The sequence below is a fragment of the Watersipora subatra genome, chromosome 7 (assembly GCF_963576615.1).
Source record: "Watersipora subatra chromosome 7, tzWatSuba1.1, whole genome shotgun sequence".
Classification (NCBI taxonomy): domain Eukaryota; kingdom Metazoa; phylum Bryozoa; class Gymnolaemata; order Cheilostomatida; family Watersiporidae; genus Watersipora; species Watersipora subatra.
The window spans coordinates 844056-850134 of NC_088714.1; the positions used below are offsets into that span (position 1 = coordinate 844056).

The 6079-nt window shown below is 38.1% G+C and overlaps 1 long non-coding RNA gene across 2 annotated transcripts; it reads right to left on the reverse strand.

Moving 5' to 3' along the window:
• Positions 1-972: 972 nt before the first annotated feature.
• LOC137399643 (uncharacterized) lies at positions 973-3663 on the reverse strand. 2 transcript variants are annotated; one of them, XR_010979168.1, is made up of 5 exons: positions 3628-3663; positions 3232-3395; positions 2492-2631; positions 2303-2352; positions 973-1217 (listed from the first exon to the last, which is right to left on the reverse strand). It is a non-coding gene; the product is annotated as an uncharacterized lncRNA (long non-coding RNA). The 2 variants fall into 2 exon arrangements; XR_010979167.1 differs by having other exon boundaries at positions 3516-3637.
• Positions 3664-6079: the final 2416 nt, after the last annotated feature.

Sequence of the window (6079 nt, forward strand, 5' to 3'; positions counted from 1 at the left end):
TGGCTTTCGCGCCTCAATGCCTCAGAAAAACAGAAAATCAGGTCAGTTCATTAGTACAGGGATATTAGTACATTTAGTCCAAACCCTGTAGATACAGGGCTTGCTCTAAAATGTAAGTCTTTACACTCATGTATATACACTTACGTATATACAGCATGTGCACAACATGTCAGTCTATACAGAATCCTACCAAACCAAGTATAATAAACACATGTATTCTGTGGCAGCATTATGTTTAGTGCTCAGGACACTGTAACTTAAATGATTTTAATTCAACTTACAGGGAATGATTGAATGAGATGCTTGTAATGTGTGAAAACTTTACTGAGCTATCAGTAGTAGACAAATTGTTGGCTGAAATGCTTTTGCTGGGTATATGATTGGCTGAGATGCTTGTGTTGGGTACATGATTGGCTGAAATGCTTTTGCTGGGTATATGATTGGCTGAAATGCTTTTGCTGAGTATATGATTGGCTGAGATCCTTGTGTTGGGTACATGATTGACTGGTTGATTGGTGTAATATACAGTACTTACACTAACTAACTAAATAAATTGATATGAAGTTACCTGCGCCTTAGTTTAACACCCCAGAGACTTTGGTTCATAAGATCTCTGGCAGATGTTTACCTGTGTGTTTAACATTTCCTGGTTGCTGATGTTTGAAAAGTAGGGACTAACATCTACAGACTGACAACATCTGATGCCGATAATAAAAGTTGAGCTGCGTGTCTGTTGTTGATGTTTGACAGTTATCAATTGTAAGAATGTTCCTTTAATGTCAGCATTGCTGATTGTGTGATCTTTAACTGACTGCTACAAAGAGTAGTGAACATTGTGAAAGAAAATGCAATATTACGATGCAATAGTCTTCACCCATCACAAAACTTGAATTTTTATTTATCATGTATGCTCAAGATGTTCGCTAGTTTTATTCTCAACAAACAAACTGGTTTTTGCTAAACTTGGTAAGATAATTGGTCACTTGGCGGACTGAAGAATCAGAGCTGGTGGCAATTTTGTTAGAAGCGGGCGGCTGTTCTACTACATTATTGCAGGCATCTTGACGAGCACTCAGTTCATGTACTTTATGCTTGCTTCAGCCAGTTGTTGATAAAGGTGCATTTCTTGAGAAAGTAGATTTTTATTGAGGGGTCGATACCGTGTTAGATAGCCCTCAATGAATATCTACCAAGGGGAGATATTTCTTGGTAGGTACCTACAATATGTCGAGTAGATATTTGGTTCCTTTCATGCGTTATCAGTGTCACTTGTTCTACATCTGTCTAGCTACTAAAGTGAGCAGCTATTGCAACTTGTCATCTACCCGACAGTTTTTATTCTTTTTACAAGTATTTTTGTTGATATGCGTAAACTCAAAATGTGTCTCATGTTGTAGTCACTATATATACATGTATATATATCAGCTGTATAATCAACCATGACATATTCAGCATATTCTGTCATACTGTAGTACGCTGTAGAAAATGGCAGTACTTTCTACATATAACTGTATAATAACATGCAGCAGTGTATAGCATATTGCAGCCGACTTTAGCTTACTATGGTTTATTTAGCGTACCTAATTTTATTATATCATAATTGATCATATTACTATGTTCTCTCTTTCTTTCTCACTATTTCTTTCTGTCCTTCTCTCTCATCTCTCTCTCTCCCCTTTCTCTCTCCCCTTTCTCTCTCCCTCTCTCTCTCTCCTCTCTCTCTCCCTCTCTCTCCCTCTCTCTCTCTCCTCTCTCTCTCCCTCTCTCTCCCTCTCTCTCTCTCTCTCCCCCTCTCTCTCTCTCTCTCCCTCTCTCTCCCTCTCTCTCCCTCTCTCTCTCTCTCCCTCTCTCTCCCCTTTCTCGCCCTCCTCTCTCCCTCTCTCTCCCTCTCTCTCTCTCTCTCTCTCTCCCCTTTCTCTCCCTCCTCTCTCTCTCCTCTCTCTCTCTCCTCTCTCTCTCCTCTCTCTCCTCACTATTCCTTTTCCTATCTCTCTCTCCTTCTCTCCCTCTCTCCCTCCTCTCTCTCTCCTCTCTCTCTCCTCTCTCTCTCTCTCCTCACTATTCCTTTTCCTATCTCTCTCTCTCTCATCTCTCTCTCTCCTTCTCTCCCTCTCTCCCCTTTCTCTCCCTCCTCTCTCTCTCTCTCTCCTCTCTCTCTCCTCACTATTCCTTTTCCTATCCCTCTCTCCTTCTCTCCCTCTCTCCCTCTCTCTCTCTCTCTTCTCTCTTTCTCTCTTTCTTTCTCTCTTTCTTTCTTTCTCTTTCCCTCAGCCTCTAGTTCTTTCTCCTTTTCCTTCCTTACCCTATTCAGCTTCCTCACCCTTTTGTTCTTCAACATAATCAGTTCTGTACCTGGAAAGAAACAACACATTTACGTAAGATTACAGCCGTTTTCTCCCTTACACCACTTTTTCTCTCAGATTCCTCACATATCACTGCGCCTTATCACTCAGGGAGCACCAAGATGTAGCTCTACTGTCTGCTCACTTACCTTAAGTTCTACCTGGCTGTTGAATGCTACCTCATGTTGAATATTGCGGGTAAGTTGATAGCTGTTTTTACTGGCCAATCACAGATGAGCAATAGGCTGAGACAAATTCACCTTCATCAACATCTCTATAGAGTTCTGCTCTACAATAGAGATGTCATCATGTTTATTAATATAATAATAATAGAAAAGCTATCTTCAACTAGTAGTCTTGCTGTGCCAAAGTGTAATAGCCAGCAACCATCAGATAACGAACACATTTAGAAGCAAAATCTATCTTTCTATGAAAAAATTTCATTCCATGGATTTATTCCTAGACTATTGCTTCACCAAACATTTGTGTTAAGCTTCAAAAGTTGTCTTAAAAACTCTCTTTGATGCCGTTTTCTCTATTGTGAGAAAATATTTCTCTATATTTTCTCTTGTCTCTATCAGTTCCCTGGCAAGAGCTGACAACTCTGTTACAACTCTGTTACTAGCCGATGCAAGCTGGCTGCATGAGTATAATTATAAATCAGTGATAAGTAGATCTTGGATAGCAAAGAATATTTAGAGTTACAGGTACATGTATTACTTTTAAAAATTATGGTATGTTATTCAACTATCTAAAAATATGCTCTAATAATTATGTTTGAAGCACACAAGTTCACAAATAGCATATGTATTTATTAATCAGCATAATAGTTGTCAGCTCTTGGCTACATAATAAACACCTCACAGCAGCCTTCACCATGTCTGCTCACCTGTACTCCACGTAGTGTATCTCACAGATAGTTCTGGCAAGAAATAGAAAGACATGTAGCATTAGTAATATGATGAGTTGAGGCAGGTGCTGCTTCCTGTGTGTCGTCTCATTGGTCCATATGAGGGCAATGAAGGCCAGCCAGAAACCAATCGTGTGGAGAAACTAAAAGGATGGATGCTCAAAGTACCGCATATTAGACAAAATAACTTTCAAATTGAGAATAAAGTTTGCCATATGAACAGCATTAACTACTTAGTAAGCAAATATACTTGTACTTCTTACCTGTTGGCACCTGCCAAACTAACATCTAAGAGAGAAGAGTTGTTTTAGAGAGTTGTTTTAGTAACTTACATACAAGCATACACAATACACAAGTGCATGTTCATGCACTTACGCAGCTGCTTTGCTAACCCCGTGAGCTCAATTGTCTTCGCCACTAACTGTGTGTATAAAAATTGTTTGCTCTCCCAAGTCATTGTAGAAAAAAACTATTGAAAGGAATGTTGTTTTCACTTCTTCTGGAAACAAAAGCTTGAAACAGTGTTTGGTACAGCCAATAAATTGGATTCATCTGTTCATTTTAAGCTAATCTAAAAAAACTCTGTATGTTGTTTCAATTGTAAGCATTTGATCATTCCTTCTGTATGAGCTCAACATGCTGGCTGTGCTGACAGTCTGTGCACACGCAGCTGACACCCTTTTATAGCATCTTTTCTGCTTAGATTGACAATAAAACAACCATCCAAACATAAAGGGTGCTTCATGATATCTGGTGCTGAAACTATCATTACAACCGTTTGAACAAAGCATGATTCATTATCAAAAATCATTTCAAGAAAAAGGAGAAAGATGATTAACACTTGCTTTGGCAGCTAAAACATTCTGTTCTTTTTAGGCACTTTTTTTGCACTGCATGAGACAAGAGGTGTGAAGAGACAACAGCGATTACAGCATTGCTACTACCAAAAAGAACCCGCAAGACCAAAGAACCAAAGAGTTTCTGGGGCCTTGCAATTGGCCGTCTGTATGCATCTTATCAAAAGTTGGGGAAACCTTTTGCAACGTGTATTCAATAGCAGAACGTCTCAACTAGTTCAAACTACTATCAGTTAACTTGAGCCGTATGTAGAATACGATATACTATAGCCTACACAGGAATCACATATAAGTTAATATATATGATATATAGTGTACACCAACACTCACATACGAGTTGATAAAGATGATATATTATATACACCAGAACTCACATACAAGTTAATATATATACCCTACAGGATGAAATTATTTTATGGATTTAATAATTCGCGAGTATGCATACTGTCTATTCCGTGAATTATTAAAATCCGCAATAATCAGTTTTATTTTCAACACAAGGGAGAATAACTACTACTTCAAATTAAAAAGGGGAGTTAGTAAACGTAGCTGAGTTCCAAACTCTTTTAAAATCATCGCCAGGGCTTTGAGTTAAGCACATTGCCAATGCATCACACTTCTTTCCAAAATTATTCAAGGTTGTGACAAGTTATTCAGAATTCGGCATGGCATCATCATCAAAAGGATCTCTCCTGCAGTGCTTTACGTTGAAAAGACTCATAACTTATCACAAGTTGTTGGTTTACCAAAGGCCTCCAAATCGGTAAACATTCATGAAAACCTCTGGATGCAGGCAAACATTCATAGCTTAGCATGATCGACATAAAGTTATCAGCTAATTAGAAACCTAAATACGTAAAATACCTAAGATATACGCACATGATGAAGGTTTTACTCTATTGTTAGCTGCTTTCACGGATTAATTTATTCATTGATGTGTTCATCCGTGAATAATTTAATCCGCGAATATGCATGAAAAGACAATGTTCCCGAAATTGTACTCCGCGAATTATTTCATCCTGTAGGGTATGATATATTATATACACTAAAACTTACATGCAGAAAGATTTACTGACACGTAACCCAGGTGTCTATGTCCCACTCTTCAAATATTCAGGTAAATAATATTTGATATTGACCACAATTTACATAGTAAGTTTTAAACTGTATGGTTATGAAATCGTTTTATGCACTACAAGGAAATATGTATCTAACCGCACTCTGTATTACACTATCATTACAAAGCTTTTGAAGAATCCACATCCTTTACCGAAACACCTTTCAATTTGATATACTTCAAGCTGAAAAATTAGGGTGGAGGATTAGTTATTTTTCAATTACCTATATTAAATGACCTATTATATTCAGACAAAACCTGGCTCTTTCCTGTTTGAACATTTCTAACGCGGTAAGGAAACAGTATGCTGGAAACTGAGTGGTTGATGATCAACATACAAACATAAAATAGCTTACATAGACAACAACGCTTATGTTCTCCGTCGTGTACTCTGTCAGCTCCGTCACCTCGTAGTGAATAAAATCATTAACAACCAGTCCTGCTAGGATGACAGAAAGTGCAAATGAGATCCATGGAAATATTCTTGACCAGTTCTTCGAAGAAGACAGAATGAAAGGAACACGAAACCTCGCTAGAAACTCGTTGAGCATTCTGTGAGACTAGTGCGCATTTACAACAATACTAACTGATGTCTGCAGGACTTCTAACAATACCAGCTGCTGTCTCCAGGACTTCTAACAATGCTTTTCATATGTACTCATATGAACTAAGTTATAATATTTCAATAATTAGTTTGTGTAAAGACTTACTCACATTTTGCAAAGTGGTGATTAATGAATGGGCCATGCTTTTACATGTATCTACCTGTAAGTATATCGTGGCTATGGATGGGTTAAAAGTCTGTACATGGAATGACTATGAGATGAGCCCAGGCATGTGAAAGCTTTATAGA